Source organism: Rhinopithecus bieti, unplaced genomic scaffold (assembly GCF_001698545.2).
Source record: "Rhinopithecus bieti isolate Rb0 unplaced genomic scaffold, ASM169854v2 scaffold_21412, whole genome shotgun sequence".
Taxonomy (NCBI): Eukaryota; Metazoa; Chordata; class Mammalia; order Primates; family Cercopithecidae; genus Rhinopithecus; species Rhinopithecus bieti.
In genome coordinates this window covers 2,426,859-2,445,057 of record NW_016811643.1, presented here as the reverse complement: position 1 = coordinate 2,445,057, position 18,199 = coordinate 2,426,859, and the positions used below count along the sequence as shown (strand labels likewise).

The 18,199-nt window shown below is 40.5% G+C and overlaps 1 protein-coding gene and 1 pseudogene across 8 annotated transcripts in view; one reads left to right on the top strand and one right to left on the bottom strand.

The window, feature by feature from the left end:
- The window catches only part of STIM1 (stromal interaction molecule 1), a 225,353-nt gene that overhangs the window by 82,929 nt on the left and 124,225 nt on the right, over nucleotides 1–18,199 (bottom strand). The window lies entirely within an intron of this gene.
- LOC108543768 (non-histone chromosomal protein HMG-14 pseudogene) lies at nucleotides 9,282–9,587 on the top strand (annotated as a pseudogene).

Below are 18,199 nucleotides of genomic sequence, written 5' to 3'. Positions count from 1 at the left end.
ATCTAATCCTTTACAGAAAAAGTTGCCTGCTCTAGACACATCAAGCCATTTCCTGCTCCTTGACCAAACCATGATCTTTTATACCCCCAAGATTTTGCACAAGGTGCTCCATTTAAAATGCTTTCTCCCACTCTTTGTCTATTAAAGAAAAAGTCACCACCTTCTGTGAAGTTTTCTAGATCTCTCCCAGGTGAGTTCATTGCCCTATCCTATTTGTTCCCTTAGTTCTCAGGGTATACATCAATGACAGTACTTATCCCAATATTCTACAATTACTATTTAATTATCCCCCTCTTACTCTCCCTAAGCAACTCAGAAATAGAGACTCTATTTTATTTATCATTTATTCTTCACCCAGCATCTTGCAAATTTTCTGGAATACATAAATGAATAATTTAGCTCCATAAACCCATCTCCAAGCCTAGGGCCTGGCACAGAGCAGGGTGTGTGGTTATTAAATAACTAAAGGAGTGTCTCTGGAGTTTGTCCTGTAACATGTAGCAGAGAGTTTAGCTTACAATAGCTAGTCAAGACATAATTGTCTATTGAATAGAAGAAAGAAAAAGGTCCCCAAATTGTCAGCCTATCTAAAACAAAGATATTTAGCCAGGAGCCAGAGAGTTACACTAGCTTGGATTCAATGTAGCATGATACTTTAGAGTTTGATTCTAGACCCTGTTGCCTGGGTTTGAATCCTCATTCCACCACTTAGTTTCAGCGTGTAACTTGCATCATTTGTAAAATGAAGATAGTAGCACAAAAACCTAACAACCCTCATGTTGAGGGAAGCATAAATGAGTAAATTCAACTAAATACCTTAGAATAGTGCCTGGCACAAAAATAAGCTCTCGTATGTGTGTGTGTGTGTGTGTGTGTGTGTGTGTGTGTGTGTAATATGTTTTAAGAAGGATTAAAGATACTAAGAATGTACAATCCTAGGGCCCACTATTACAGTGATGCATGATCCCTCATATATAAGGAAGACCTACAGAGGAGATAGAAAATGAATATTTTCTAAGTGCTTGCTATATAAAGTCCACGTGTCAAGAGGTCAGAAATGGAGAAAGTAAAGAAAAGACATCGTAGTCTACTAACCTCTAAGGTCCTTTCTGTTCTACTCTATGATTCTTTGAAAGCTTTTAAAGCTTTAACTCCATTTAAAATCAAAACTTTACAACTTTATGCAAGACCCTCCCTCCTCTATGGGCTGGCCTTCCTCAATGCATCAATTGCCACTTCCTCCCATTCCCAATGATAATGAATTCCCAATTCCCAATGATAATGAATTACTTAAAACTCTCTGAAAGTACCAGGCTTTTTACCAGTACAATATCTTTGTACATGCTATTCCCTCACTTAAAACATTCTCCTTATCACTCCTAGTCATCTGTTGAGATCCAGATTATTTGTCAGTGACTGTAACATGGGAAAAGCTGACTTAGGGCATCCTCTTCTGCAACTCCATCACAGTGTTCACTCTTAAATTTTTATTTATTTTTTTTTTACAGACAGGGTTTGATATATTGCTAAGGCTGGTCCTGAACTCTGGGCTCAAGAAATTCTCCCACCTCAGCCTCCCAAGTAGCTGGTACTACAGGTGCAAGCCATTGTGCCTCACAGTATCCACTTGATAAATTATAGTGTCCTTATCTGTTTTATGGCTATCTCCACCACTAGGGGAACTTCTTCAAAGGCAACAACATTACCTTTCCTTTTACTCCTTTATTTCCAGCACCTGGCACATACACAGATACAGAGAATCCCTCTGAGGTCAATGAGAAAGCTCAGTGCTTGTCATGGAATCATCATTGATGCCTCACCAAAACATCGGGCACATGACACAGGTCAAATCCTAGAGGCAGCATTAAAAGTTTCAGCTTGCCAGGTACCTGGTCAGAATGGCAAAGACAGGGAAACTCTAACATCTCCAGTCTTACAAACTGTCAGAACCAAAGTATCCAAGCTAGCCAAGGACTACTGTCTGGGGAACCTTTGTTTTATGAAAGGAGGACAGAAATAGATCACTAATTAGAAAATATTTCCCCAAAGGGAAGAGGTTATCTTCTTAATTGGGGTCAATACTGCCACATTTATATAGGATGAATGCATAGCACTGGAGAAAATGCATTATGAGAAAGGACAGTTACAAAATTGATGGGTTAGAAGGGACTTATAGTTTGACAGCATGAGAAGCTCCACAGACCCACTCTCCAATAAAACTAGTGAAACTTATTTTTCAAAAGCAACCATTTAAAGTTTCTGGAAATGGTCTTAAAGGCACACAGCCAATGAAGAAACGTATGCTCAAGAAAATCTAAGAACAGCGAGAGTCCACAATATTTAACCTGTTCCCTGCCTTGCCTCTCCCAACTCAATGACACAGAAACTCCACTCCACACTGAGGCAGCTAAAAACACAGACCTTCTTCTCTCTCAAGCTCCCTGTTGAAGAGTTAGCTGCCTGGAATGTCCTGAGCAGGATATTAGCATTTCTGATCCTTCCCTGAGCTACATGTTACTGAGGCTAAGTTGTAAATGAGTGCAGCTAAAAGGTGGGCCTCTTTTGTCCCGTTTAACCCCTACTCATATGACGGGAGCTTTACCTTGGATCCAGTGCCACTGAGAATACTGGAGCCACAACTGGCATTGCCCTGGCTCATAAGATTGTTATTACACTCTGGAAGAAGCAAATCAAAAAGACCTGAGGCTACTGCGACCCCTCCACCAAGTCCTCAGCTCCTAAAGTGGTGGTGTCACTCAGAAGCATGTCATTGTCCCCCACCCCAACTCCAGAACCATGACTCAAAGATTTTGCCTGGCAGAGGAAGCAGGCTATAAAACAAAGAGCTCTGAATCAGGGAGAGTGACCTCAACTGCAACAGAGTGTAGAGAAGTTCAAGACTAAGAGTAAGGTACTCTCAAAAAAGTAGAAGTTGTGGTGAAAGGAAAAGATTAGTAGATTCATTGGAGATACAGGCTAAACTGTAGACTAGAGAATTTGCTGGAGATAACTAGGGAAAGAGACAGTTGGGAGGAGTCTCTTGGGGTAAGAACAAATTTTACCAGCCTGGGCAACATAGGGAGACCCCATCTTTACAAAAAAAATTAAAAAGTAGCCAGGCCACCTGTATATCCTGCACATATATACCAGAACTTTAAAAAAAAAAAAAAAAAAAAAAAAAAAAAGCCAGGTGCAGTGGCACACACCTGTGGTCCCAATTACTCAGGAGGCTGAGGTAGGAGGATCAATGGAGTCCAGGAGTTTGAGGCTGCAGTGAGCTATCATCATGCCACTGCACTTTAGCCTGGGTGAAAGTCTGGGACTCTATCTCCAAAAACAAACCAACAAAGAACAAATTTCAAACACTGACCTCAGGAACTATCCCTTCAAAGGAACCCTAATATAATAGGATTAGTCTGGGAAGCAATTTATGCCTCAGGGCATTGTTGAAAAGAGCAGAGCAATCAGATGGCAATTAGTGAACCTAAAAAGCTGGATGTGGCCAGGGAAAGAGACAAAGTTCTGCCCAAACCATTATCATCCAAATATGACTGTGGGCATACCAAAGTCCTCTGAGGAGCAATATCAGAGGATTCACACTGTGGGAGGAGGGGGATCGACCACTTAAACAATCTAGCCAGTCATTAAATAAATAAGCAAGCAAATAATAATAAGCCCCAGAGGAATCAGACAAGTACCCAAAGTTGCTACAATATATTATCAAAACTGTTCAGCTTCAAACGAACAAACAAAAAACAAAACAAAAAAACAAAGAAACAGGAAAGTGTTACCCATACACCAGAAAAAAAAGAAGGCAACAGAAACTCTCAGTAAGAGGGACCAGATGTCAGATTTAACAGAAAAAGACTACAAATTAGCCATTATAAATATGTCCAAAGACAAAAAAAAAAGAAAATCATGATTTTTAAAGAGGTAAAGGAATGCATGATGTCAATGTTGCATTAAATAAAGAATGTCAATAAAGAGACAGAAATTATTGTTTTAAAAAAGAACCAAATGGATGTTCTGGAGTTGAAAAGTACAATAACTGAAGTGGATTAGGAGACAGGCTAAATAGTAGATCTGAACTGGCAGAAGAAAGAATTAGCACACTTCCAGAGAGACTGATAGAGATTATACAATCCTAAAACATAGAGAAAAAGGAATGAAGAAAAATGAACTGAGCCTCAGAGAAATGTAGAACACCATTAATCACACCAATGTATGTATAATACGAATAGCAGAAGGGGAAGATAAAGAAAAAGGAGCAGGAAGACTCACACCTGTGAGAGGCCAAGGTAGGTGGATTGCTTGAGGCCAGGAGTTGAAGACCAGTCTGGACAACATGGCGAAACCACATCTCTACTAATGTAGGTGTGGTGGTGTATGCCTGTGATCCCAGCTACTTGGGGGAGCTGAGACACGAGAATCGCTTGAACCCAGGAGGAAGAGGTTGGAGTGAGCTCAGATTGTGCCACTGTACTCCAGCCTGGGTGACAGAGTGAGACTATGAGAAAGAGAGAGGAGAGAGAGAGAGAGAGAGAGAGAGAGAGAGAGAGAGAGAGAGAGAGAGAAAGGAGAAGGAAAATATTCAAAGAAATAATGGCTGAAAAACCTCCCAAAGTGTTTTGAAAAACATTAATCTACCCATAAAGAAAATCTAATAAACTCCAAATAGGATAAATGCAAAGAGATCCACAAATAGACACATTAAGTAAAATGCTAAAAGTCAAAAGCAATGAGAAAACTTTGAAAGCAGCAAGAGAAAAATGACTTATCACACACAAGTGAACCCCAGTAAGATTAACAGTTAACTTCTCACCAAAAATAATGGATGCCAGAAGACAAAGGGATAACATAGTCAAAGGGCTCACTGAAGTGAGGGTGATGTCAACCAAGAATTGTATATCCGGCAAAACTCTCATGAAAAAATGAAGGTAAAAAATAAAGACAATTCCAGAATAAAAAAACACTGAGAAAATTCATTGCTAACTGACACACCTTACAAAAAAATACTAAAGGAAGCTCTTGAGGCTAGTAAGTGACCCCAGATAGTACTTTGAATCTGTACAAAAAAGTACCAACACTGAGCCAGGTACTGTTCTAGGTACTGGAGATATAGCAGTGAAAAAAGCAGATCCCTTTCCCTTATAAACTTTATATTATAGGCAATAAATAATAAAACAATAAGTGATTAAATAATAAAATCCAGATGATAAGTTCTTAAAAATTATTTTAAAAAGTGATTCATAATGAAGATCTAGGTGCCAGGAATGGAGTAGAGGTGCAGATTTCATTATTAAATAGGGTGGTCTGAGAAAGGTCTCTTTGATAAGATGAAGTATGATAAATGACAAAGAATATTTTGGGGGAGTTTTGTTTTGTTTTTCGTTTTTTTGAGACAGAGTGTCCCTCCATCGCCCAGGCTGGAGTGCAGTGGCACAATCTCTGCTCACCACAACCTCCACCTCCTTGGTTCAAGCATTTCTCCTGCCTCAGCCTCTCGAGTAGCTGGGACTACAGGCATATGCCACCATGCCCGGCTAATTTTGTATTTTTAGTAGATACAGGGTTTTACCATGTTGGCCAGGCTGGTCTCGAACTCCTGACCTCAAGTGATCTGCCTGCCTCAGCCTCCCAAAGTGCTGGGATTACAGGTGTGAACCATCATGCCCAGCCACAAAGTATATTTCATACGGAAATATGAGGGCATAAACTAAATATCTAAGGAAACAATAGTCCAGGCAGGGGCAAGAGCTAGAACCAAGGCCCTAAAGCAGGGATACAAAAGAGTATGAAGGAACACCAAAGAGTGTGGCTTCAGTGAGTGACAAGGGGAATATAAGTCAGAGAGGAGATCAGAATAAGTGGGGACCAGATCGCAGAGGGCTTTGCTAACTTTTATGGAGACTGTGGCTTTCACATCAAACAAAAAATGAAGTTATCACAAGTTTTGAGCAGAGCAAAATGATCTGGTTTAGGTTTTTTTGTTTTGTTTTGTTTTTGTTTTGTTTTGTTTTTCAAAAAAGCTCTCTAGCTGCTACACTGAGAATAAATGTAGATAAGGCTATCTGCTCGGAGACTGTTGAGCCTTGGTGCCTGCAGTGGAATGATAGTGAGAAATGATTCTATTTTGGATATATTTTAAAGGGAGAACCCACAGGATTTACCAATAGATGTGGAGTTGACAAAATTATGAATTATTTAGAATATTTTTTGCCCAGGCAATTGAAACAATGGACTTGCCTTCAACTGAGATGAGGAAGGCAGTGTATACAGCAGGTTTTGGATGAGATAATATTTAGAATCCAGCTTGGTGCACATTAAGCTTCAGATGCATTTAAAACTCTTAGAAGAAAACACACGGGTAAGTCATCATGACCTTGGATTTGACAATGGTTTCTTAGACATGACCTCAAAAGCATGAGCAGCAACAACAGCAAAAAAATAAATAAACTGGACTTCATCAAAATTAAAAACTTCTGTGCTTCAAAGGACATGATCAAGAAAGTGAAAAAGCAACCCACAGAATGGGAGAAAATATTTTCAAATCACATATCTCATAAGGGATTTGTATCTAAAATATATAAAGAACTTTAACAACTCAATACCAAAAGACAACCCAATTTAAAATGAGCAAAGGTTTTAATTTTATTTTAAAAATTTTTTGAGACAGAGTCTCACTCTGTCACCCAGGCTAAAGTGCAGTGGCCCAATCTCGGCTCACTGCAACCTCCGCCTCCTGGGTTCAAGCTATTCTCATGTCTCAGCCTCCTGAGTAGCTGGGATTATAGGCACACACCACCATGCCTAGCTAATTTTTGTATTTTTTTGTAGAGACTAAGTTTTGCCACGTTGGCCCAGCTGGTCTCAAACTCCTGGCTTCAAGCAATCCGCCTGCCACCCAAAGCACTGGGATTACAGGTGTGAGCCACCGTACCAGGACACAAAGTTATTATTAAAACTAAAAAAAAAAAAAAAAAAAAAAAAAAAAAAGATGTTGGTAAGGCTGCAGAGAAAAGGGAACACTTACATACAGTTGATGGAAATGTAAATAGTCCAGCCACTGTGGAAAGCAGTTTGGAGATTTCTAAGAGTACTAAAAATAGAACTACCATTCGATCCAGCAATTCCATTACTGTATACATACCCAAAGGAAAATAAATTATTCTACTAAAAAGATATGTGCACTTACATGTTCACTGCAGCACTATTCACAATAGTAAAGACATGAAATCAACCTAGATGCCATTAATTAATGTGGTACAGGCCAGGCACGGTGGTTCACGCCTATAATACCAGCACTTTGGGAGGCCAAGGTGGGAGGAGAGCTTGAGCCCAGGAGTTCAAGACCAGCCTGGGCAACATGGCAAAACCCTGTATCCACAAAACAATACAAAGAAATTAGCCAGGCAGTGGTGCATGCCTGTAGTTCCAGCTACTCAGAAGCTGAGGTGGGAGGATCGCTTGAACCCAGGAGACTGAGGCTGCAATGAGCCGGAATCATGCCACTGCACTCCAGCCTGGGTTACAGAGCAAGACCCTGACTCAAAAAAAAAAAAAAAGAAAGAAAGAAAATGTGGTACATGTTGACCATGAAAAGCAATGAAAATCCTTTGCAGCAACATGAATGCAGCTGGATGCCATTATCTTAAGTGAATTAGTGCAGACACAGAAAACCAGATATTGCATGTTCTCACTCACAAGTGGGAGCTAAATCTTGGGTACACACAAACACAAAGATGTGAACAATAGATACTGGGGTCTCCAAAAGAGTGGGGATAGGGAGAAGGACTGAAAAAATTCCCATTGAATGCTACGGTCACTATCTGCATAAGAAAATCAATAGAAGCCCAAACCTCAGCATCACGCAATATACCCTTGCAACAAACCTGCACATGTACCCCATGAATATAAAATTAAGATGGAAATTTTTAAAAATAATAATAAAAAATAAAATAAATGAGCAAAGGATCTGAGAAAATATTTCTCTAAAGAAGATATACAAATAACCATTAAGCACATGAAAAGATGTTCAATACCGTTAGTCATCAGAGAAATGTAAATCAAAATCATAATGAGATATTACTTTATACCAACTAGGATGACTGTAATCAAAAAGTCAGACAATAACAAGTGTTGATGAGCATGTGGAGAGATCAGATCCCTCACACACTGCTGGCAGGAATGTAAAAATGGTTTAGCCACTTGAACCATTTTTATATGGAAAATACTCTGGCAGTTCCTAAAACAGTTACCATATGACCCAGCAATTCTATTCATATGTATGTACCCAAGAGAAATAAAAGTATATGTCCAAACAAAACATAAAACACATGTCCACACAAAAACTTATACATGTCTATAGCAGCAGTATTCATAATAGCCAAAAGGTGAAACAAACCAGATGTCTATAAATTGATGAATGGCTAAACAAAACTGGTATGTCCATGCAACAGAATATTATTTGGCCATGAAAAGAAATAAAATACAGATATATATACATGAACATGTACAGGCAGTACTGATACAATATGAATGCACCTTGAAAACATGCTAAGTGAAAAAAGTCAGTTACAATGGACCACATATTATATGACTGTATTTACATGAAATGTCCATAATAGGCAAATCTACAGAAAGAGAAAGTAGATGCGTGATTGCTTAGGGCTGGGGGAAATGTGGGGAGAGAACAATAGCTAATGCGTATGTGGTTTATTTTTGAGGTGACAAAAATGTTTTTAAATTGACTGAGGTGATAGTTGCACATATCTGTGAATATACTAAAACCCATTGAATTGTATAATATAAATGGGAGAACTGCACTGTATGTGAATTCTTTCTCCAAAAAGCTGTTTTTTTTTTTAATTGATAGGTTACACTAGGCCAGATAAACTTTTTCTGTAAAGAGTCAGACAGTAAATATTTTATGCTTGGTGGTCGCAACTACTCAACTCTGCTGTTCTTGCGTAAAAGCAGCAATAGACAACATGTAAACGAATGAGAGTGGCTGTATGCCAATAAAACTTTACGGACTCTGAAATTTTAATTTCATATAAATTTCACATCTTGAAATTCTTCTTTAGTTTTTCCCCTAAACTATTTTAAAATGTAAAAATCAGGGTTCTCCCATCGCCCTTGCTGTAGGTCTCAGCAGCCGGGCGGCGGGAGGAGCGGCAGTGACCAGGCCGCCCAGCTTTGCCAAGGCAGCCCAGCTTCGCCAAGGCTCTCCCTGCGCCACGGCTCGCAGACATCCCGCACGCGCCCTCCACGCCACCAGGATGACTAAGAGGAAGGTCAGCTCCGCCAAAGGGGCCGCCAAGGAAGAGCCCGAGAGAAGATAGGCGCGGTTGTCTGCTAAACCTGCTCCTGCAAAAGTGGAAGCGAAGCGGATAAAGGCAGCAGCAAAGGATAAATCTTCAGACAAAAAAGTGCAAACAAAAGGGAAAAAGGGAGCAAAGAGAAAACAGGCCGAAGTGGCTAACCAAGAAACTAAAGAACATTTGCCTGCAGAAAACAGGGAAAAGAAAACTGAGGAGAGTCCAGCCTCTGATGAAGCAGGAGAGAAAGAAAACAAGTCTGATTAATACCACACATCATGTGTTATCAGTGGTCCCTGTCTCCCTTCTTGTACAATCCAGAGGAATATTTTTATCAACTATTTTGTAAATGCAAGTTTTTTAGTAGCTCTAGAAACATTTTTTAGAAGGAGGGAATCCCACCTCATCCCAATTTTTAAGTGTAAATGCTTTAAGAGGTGCAATCATTCGCTGGTTGTTTATTTTTTGGTACAACCAGAAAATAGTGTGGGATATTGAATTAAGGGAGGCTTTAACTATCTTTGGTGTCAGCTTAACACTCCATAGATGGGCGGTTAGTTTTTATATCCTGTAATATAATGCATATTAAATGACAATATGGAGTCAGTCCTGCATTTAATGTCTTGAACATTTTAAATTACTTCTATTCCCATGTTGTTTTTTGGTAGAATTGTTTCCTAAAGAAAACCACTCCTTGATCATGGCTCTCCCTGTCAGAACTGTGTGTACTCTGTAACATCTTTGGTTGTGGTAGTCCTGTTTTCCTAATAACTTGGTTACTGTGCTGTGAAAGATTAAAAATTTGAGTATGTAGTGTACATGCTATTCAGTTGTGAATTGGTGGGACGTATGTAACAGCTTATCAACATGTGAAGATGCCGGTACTTGATAGCCTCTTAAGGACATTTGCTTCCAAATTCCCACTGGATATCAACCCTTAAAAACAAGAATTACAATATATGGCTTTTAGATTTTCGGTATGTATATTAATAATTGTGTACAAATTGAAATGTCTGTACTGATCCTCAACCAATAAAATCTCAATTATGAAAGAAAAAAATTTTTAAATCATTTTTAGTTTGCAGGCTATACGAAAAAACAGTTTGCTGATCCCTGGACTAGATATAATAAATCCACCCTCTGCTCTGGCTTCAGGTGCTAGGGAAATCTCTCTCCCTGACAGTCCCCACGAACAAAAGGCAACTTCGATTCCACGCTCAGTTTTCCCTCATGCTACCATCCCTATACACGGCTTTCCAACACCCTGAGAGGATCACAAACCCAGCCAAACACTCAACAGCAGGAAAACCTCTAGGACTCCATTTCCAAAATAGAACACCCACTTCAATTGACTTGGCAAAAAGAGTTAGAGCTCACCATGTGTTTCTTATAAATGACACTCACCTTTGGGCAGTAGTATGGGAAGAAGCTTAAGGACAAAGAATATAAGAATAAAACAAACTCATGCCTCTCCCAAGAAGCTTCTGGCATCTAATCAACTCTAAGAGGGAGGATTTAGGCTTATGTGTCAATGAGCAATACAAAATATATATACACACACTGTGTGTGTGTGTGTGTGTGTGTGTGTGTGTGTGTGTGTGTCCTTAAGGACAAAATATCCTATTAGAGTACTGTACTACACAAGAGAAGGCAGAAGAATAGTGCAGGCATTAGGAGTTCCAGAAGACTTTGTTAAGCAGCATTTGTTCTTTCATCTGCCTAACCAATTATTTACTGAATAGTTACTATGTGACAGGTCTTGTGTTGAGATCCAAGGACACACAGATTAATCAGAACTGAAAGCATCTGGGTGAGACAGATATATAGAAGACAGTCTGTCCTTGAAGGAAAGAACCACTGTTCTATGTGGAGGAAAGTGTTATCACTCAATCCCAAAGACAGAACCCAGCAACTTTCTCTCCAGCCCCTCTCCAGCCCCATACTGCCTGAGACCGCACAAAGTTTTGCACTCTCAACTGATCACACAGCTTGGTCAACATCCAGAGAAATCACAAAGCTTATGAAGTGTCATATAGGAAAAAGAATTTCACAGATAATGTCTTGAATCACATTTCTGACACTGACCACTATGTCACCTAGAACCTGTAAAATGCAAACTACCTCATAGTTACAATGTGGAGAAAAGGAGATAATTTAAGGCACAGTGCCCCACAGTGCCTATATGTAGAAGATGCTTCATATGTGTCCCCTTGACAAGGGGGCTCATACTATTTATACCAGTTTATCTGAGGAGAAACCTAGTGTCTGAGGATAAACAAGAATAAATAGTATGATCCCCCTTGTCAAGGGACCCAGCAAGTTCTGATCTTACCAGTGACTTCCCAGAGACTTCTAATCTTACCTCTGCCTCCTCAAGACACCAAGTGGCTAGATAAAAGAGGGCATGACTCTCATCCAGCCAGTGCCAAAGTGCTGAGGTATATGCCTATGTGGATCTATACCTGAGAAGGCCTGATGCATGTTGGGTACTGACAAAAAAATTACAAGAAACTGGATAACACAACAACTATAGAAATTTGCACACAGCTCTATGGTTTACAAAAAAAGGATCTTTTTCAAGTCTCACATCAGCCATTGAAGGTATATGTTACTGGTGTCCCTATCTTATAGATGAAGTAACTATTCTCTAGATACCTCCCTACTTGATGTCTCCCAGAGTTGCCATATTTTTTGTCTCCTGCCTTTACTCGTTAAGGTCCCCTCTCCTGGAATGTTCTTCTTCCTTTCTTCATCTAGTAAACTCCTGCTCATCTTTAAAAACCAAGTTCCAACTTCACCTCCTCTGCAAAACCTGCTCCTGACCTACCTTCAGTCAGAATTAGGGCCAGCTCTGTTTACTTCTAGCTTTTCAACTTTAGGATGAAATCCAAATTCCTCAGTATGGCATACAAATCTGGCTAGAGCCTGCCTTTCTAATCTTATTCCCAACCTCTCCCTCCCTGCCCCACTATTACATTTGCTCAAGTTAAAAGAACCACTGAACCACAGATTCCCAAGGACATCATACTTGTTACTCCACATGATGTATCATGCTCAGCCCCCTCCCCATGTAAACCCCTATTCACTTCCAAAAATTCATCTCAGGCAATACCTTTTCTGGGAAGTATTTTCTGTCTCCTCAGATGGGTTAACTCTTTTCTGTACTTCCAAAGCATGCAGGGCTCATCTCTTGTTACAATCTCTATGGGGATAGAATATGTATGTTTTTCTGTCTCAGTAAGTGAAGTGAGACCTTTGTAGGCAGGAAATTCATCTTAATAGTCTTTAAATGGGTATGCAAAGCATATCCACCATCCAGCACAAACCACACACTAAATATGTTTGAAGAAAAAAGAGAGAAAGAAGGCAAGCAGCACATCAAAAAGAAAGATTTCAAAGGAGGTATTTATAAGTGAGGAGAAGAATACAAGAATGAATGAAAGGAAACTCACTGGACTTAAGCGAATCAGACAATTCTTCTTAATGCTATGAAGTATAAGTACACTGAATGTGAGGCATATGCAGACACAGACATGCACAGAAGGACTTGAAAAAATACATATATAGTCAAACAAAGACAAACACCAGTTAGGTCTGAAGGGAAGCAGGGCCTTGGGGGCCAGCTGCCAATTCCTCCTTGGACAGGAAGAGTCAGAAGTTTTTAATACCTGAAACATGGCTTTTCTCTCTCTGCTAGCTTGACCACTCCTGGCTGCTAGATGATACCTGCATTCTGCCTACCACTTTGTAGGACCCAGATTCTGTCTAGACTAACAGTATCTTTGGGCTGCTAATTACATTTCTGGCTCTGCTTTTTCTTCCAGGTCCTGTGTCCTATACCTCAGGCCAAACCCTTTGCCCCTAACCTTCTCCTTGATCCTCAACCTCATTTATGGGCTTTCTTTCAGCCCCTACTTCCTTGGCTCAGTGTTCCTCTTCTCCTTTCACTTCTTGTCATACACCGACACATCTAAATGCAGAAAGACATATACCCACACAAGCACAAAATGATGTATACACACATACAAAAAAACCACAAACACAAAGGCACATATAGACATATACACATATATAGACATATACACAAACAAGTCTTACAAATATATCTCATCCCTGTCATCAACAGGATTACCATCCAGAATAGACAAAGCAGACTCAACAACAAAGAGAGGGGGAAGGAAAACAACAGTCTGCTTAGTGAGAAAGAATTTCCCTATCTGTCAAAGCAAGCCACCATCAGGTTTTCCTGGAAACATGAGGGGTACCATCTGGGGGAGCTGCTGCCTCATCTTGTGTCTGGCTAAGGTACTGGGACAGATTGCAAACTATGCCTACTCTCACTGATATGTAGCTCAGCTTGTCTGGAAACTGGTACCTTTGTCTGCGTGCTGGCTGACAAGATGGTTTCTGCTATACCAGTACATATAAGATCACTGCATCCTGATTCCTCTGGAAACTCCCACAGGCCCTTGCATACAGTCCTTAAAATGTGCTATTGTCACTGCCTGTTTATATATTTGTCTCTCACACTAGCCTAGGGCTTGTTAATGGCAAAGGGTATCCTATTTTCATCTCTACTTTATAGATGAGCAAAGTGAATCTCCAAATCATTTAGCCATACACTTAGTACATTGCAAGGTTTGGATTTGAACCCAGGTTGGACTCCAAAGCTCATGCTTAGACTTTTAAAAAGTCAAAGTCCAAACAGTTTATTCTAAAGTTATTCTAAGAAACTCACAAAAGTTAGGACTGAATGTATGAGCTAGGCCAAAGAACTTGAACTCAGTGGAAGTTGCAGCCTATAAACTGATGAGCCACTCCTGGTAGGTGAATGCTACAGCCACCCTATAAGTACTTACAAGGAAGAATGGGAACAGGACATTTCTTTAGCCTAAAGAGCAGGTTTCACCTGAAAAATGATGTCATTCATGGTGTCAGCTGTCTCTGTTCTGTCCAAAGGCCCTGAGCCGACTTTAATCTGTGCTTTGCCTGAATAAAGAGCAGGGGGTCAGAATGTTCCATGAAGTAGGAGACAAGATGATGATTGCACCAGGATACAGGCAGAGAACTAGAAAGAAAAAAAGTAGAGAGGTGCCTCCAAACTGAAGTCAAAGAAGAATTACTATAGCAACAAAATGTATATATTGGAAACCAATGCTGAAGTTAATTTGCATATAGTAAATTTTTTTAAGAAAGGAGAAAGGCTGGACGCGGTTGCTCATGCCTGCAGTCCCAACACTTTGGGAGGCCAAGGCGGGCGGATCAGTTGAGGTCAGGAGTTTGAGACCAGCCTGACCAACATGCGAAAACCCGTATCTACTAAAAATACAAAAATTAGCCGGCATGGTGGCATATGCCTGTAATCCCAGCTACTCAGGAGGCTGAGGCAGGAGAATCACTTGAATCCAGGAGGCGGAGGTTGCAGTGAGCCGAGACTGCGCCACTGTACTCCAGCCTGGGCAACAAGAGGAAATTCTGTCTAAAAAAAAGAAAAAGAAAAAGAAAGAAAGGAGAAAGGGAAAGAGGAGGAGGAGGAGGAGAAAAAGCAGCAGTAGCAGTAGCTCCAGGCTGTCAAAGCTGTGTGCAGGGAAAGCAAAGAAAAGTTACGTTCAGAATTGGGTCCAGGGACCAAAAGGAAAGCACTGCTTCCCAGGTGCCAGTATGGCCTCTTGGAGTGATATAGCAGCCATGGGAATCAGAGAGAGGCCCCGAGCACAAGGTGAATCAAGGAAAAATAAAACTAGAGTCACTTGGTTAGCTGTCTTTGACAACTCCTCACATGTAATGCCACATAGTAGGGGTCAAGAAATTGATTCAGGCCCCTGGTATATAGATAAGAGGGAATTGCCACCAGAGTTGCCCCACAGATTCTTTGACATCTTAACTTCCCCAGAAGCAGTACTAACTACAAAAAAGAAAAAGGAAGGAATAAAAAGAGGGAGAGAGGGAGAAATTCTCCAAAAGAGAATGCTCCAGGACTCTTCAGTCTGACATTTTCAAAAGTCATCTATACCTGTCCAGGAACTGAGGCAACCTCGCTGTCAGTTAGCTAACGAGGGATCTGCTTCTAGCAACCATGGTACTTCAGACTTCAAAGCACCACTGTATCTCTATCAAAGTTGGAGGTAAGGAAAATGGAGATAGAGGCTGGGCACAGTGCCTCACACTTGTAATCCCAACACTTTGGGAGGCCAAGGCAGGCCAAATACTGGAGGCCAGGAGTTCGAGACCAGCCTGGCCAACATAACGAAACCCCTTCTCTACTAAAAACACAAAAACATTAGCTGGGCATGGTGGTGCATGCCTGTAGTCCCGGCTACCCTGGAAGCTGAGGCATGAGAATCACTTGACCCTAGGAGGTGGAGGTTGCAGTGAGCGAGACCGCGCCACTGCACTCCAGCCTGGGCGACACAGCGAGACTCTGTCTCAAAAAAAAGAAATGGAAATAGAAATCAACATGACTTTTGAAGTGCTTTCTATAGGGCCCTAAGGATGGTTACAGGCTGAGCTACAGAAAGGCAAGTGAAAGGTGACCACCACTCCAAACAATGCAGTGAGACTTTTTAAAAAACATCTTTATTGAGATCAAATCCACATACCAATTGTAGTATAAAACCCAATAGTTTTTAGTATATTCACAGAAGTATACAACTATCACCACAATCTAATCTTAGAATATTATCATCAACCTGAGGCACATCTGAGTTACAATAACCTCAAAAATGGTTAACTATGAGCTAACTCAGTCTCTTTCCTTATTGGTTATATGGGAAAAAATTAATGTCTGTCTCAGAGATTTCTTGTAAGGATTATATGAAAGAGTGTATGCAAGAGTACACAGCACAAGCCTAGCACATCATAGCAATGGTAGTAGGAGTAAAAGAAGTAGAAATACTGCTACTATAAACTAGACCACAGGCTGGGTACTTGATATACCTGATTTCATTTCATCTTTGCCATAATCTTTCAAGGTAGGAATTACTGACTAATTTGAGGGTAAGGAAATGAAAGTTCACAGAGTTTAAGAAAATTTTCCAGGCTGGGTGCGGTGGCTCATGTTTACAATCCCAGTACTTTGGGAGGCTGAGGTGGGCAGAGATTGCTTGAGCCCAGGAGTTGGAGACCAGCCTGGGTAACATGGTGAAACCCAGTCTCTACAAAAAATACAAAAATTATCTGGGCATGGTGGCATGCACCTGTAGTCCCAGCTACTCAGGAGGCTGTAATGGGAAGATTGCTTGAACCCAGGACTTTGAGGCTGCAGTAAGCTATGAGCATGCCACTGCACTCCAGGCTGGATGACAGAGCAAGACTCTATCTCAAAAAAAGAAAAGAGAAATGAAAAGAAAAGAAAAAGAGAAAGAGAGAGAGAAAAAAATTTTCCAAAGTCAAACAACTAATAATTGGCAAAAGTATACCTGAAACCATCATCGTTCTTGCTCTAAAAGTACATACTTCTGCTCTACTACATAATCTTTCGGCATTCTCAGTGTTTTCCTTTTCTTCTTCACTTGTGCCCCTATAGTATGTGTTATTCTCAAAGTCTTTCCTATCATTTTAAGTACAGTAATCTTACCTCCATCCAGATTCTGCACATGATTCATAACATAGGACAGAAGGGTAGGGAAGAGGGTCACAGAGGAGATCAGACATATAGGTCATATACTAACATGTCTAGAGGCCAGACTCGCTATAGCAACTCCAGAAAAACAACCCAACACTGACTTCAGCTTTTATCCTGACAGGGAACTCACAAGTCCAAAGCATTCTGTTCCCAGTACCAATGACCAACTCACTCTGTACTCCTCCTTTGCACTAGAGAAACAATTTAAAGGGCATAAAATAATAAGATAGTATCTTTGTTTTCAAATTCAAAATTAAAAAAAAACCTCAACTCAGCACCCTTATGAGAAAGGCCCTGAACCAAACACAATGTTATGAGAAACAGCAATGAATAAAACCTAGTTTGTGACCCCTAAAGGAACCCACAACCCAAATGTAGGATAGGTAAGCATGGACCCAATTACAATACAGAACAGAGCAACATGACAAACATAAGGTTCATGCCAAGTACTCTCGAACATGAGAAAGGATTACTTCCCACTGTAGGAGAACAAACAAGATTTCTGGGACTGGCCGGGTGTGGTAGCTCACGCCTATAATCCCAGCACTTTGGGAGCCCGAGGCGGGTGGATCACAAGGTCAGGAGTTCAAGACCAGCTTGGCCAACACGATGTAACCCCACTTCTACTAAAAGTAAAAAAATTAGCCAGGCGTGGTGGCGCGCACCTGTAATCCCAGCTACTCGGGAGCCTGAGGCAGGAGAATCGTTGGAACCCAGGAAGCAGAGGTTGCAGTGAGCTGAGATCATACCACTGCACTCCAGCCTGGGCAAAAGAACAAGACTCCGTCTCAAAAAAAAAAAAAAAAAAAAACATTTCTTGGATGAGGCAACATTTAATCTAGGCCAGTAGTTCTCAACAAGGGGCAGTTTGAAAATTGACAACTGACAATAGTAACTGGCAATATTTTTGGTTGTCAAACTGGAAGGGGGAAGGGGAAAGGTTTGCTACTGGCATCCAGTATATAGAGGCTAGGAATGCTACTAAACATCCTACAATGTACAAGACAGCTCCCCACAACAAAGAACTATCTGGCCCAAAATATCAATAATGCTGAGGTTCAGAAACCCTGATCTAGGCCTTGGAGGACAAATGAAATTTCTTTTTCCTTTTGTTTTTATTTGTTTTTTGGTTTTGTGTGTGTGTGTGTGTGTGTGTGTGTGTGTTTTGTTGTTGTTGTTGTTGTTGTTGTTGTTTTATTCCAGGCACTGCACTGAAATGTGTGGGTTTTTTTTTTTTTTTTTTTTTTTTTTTTTT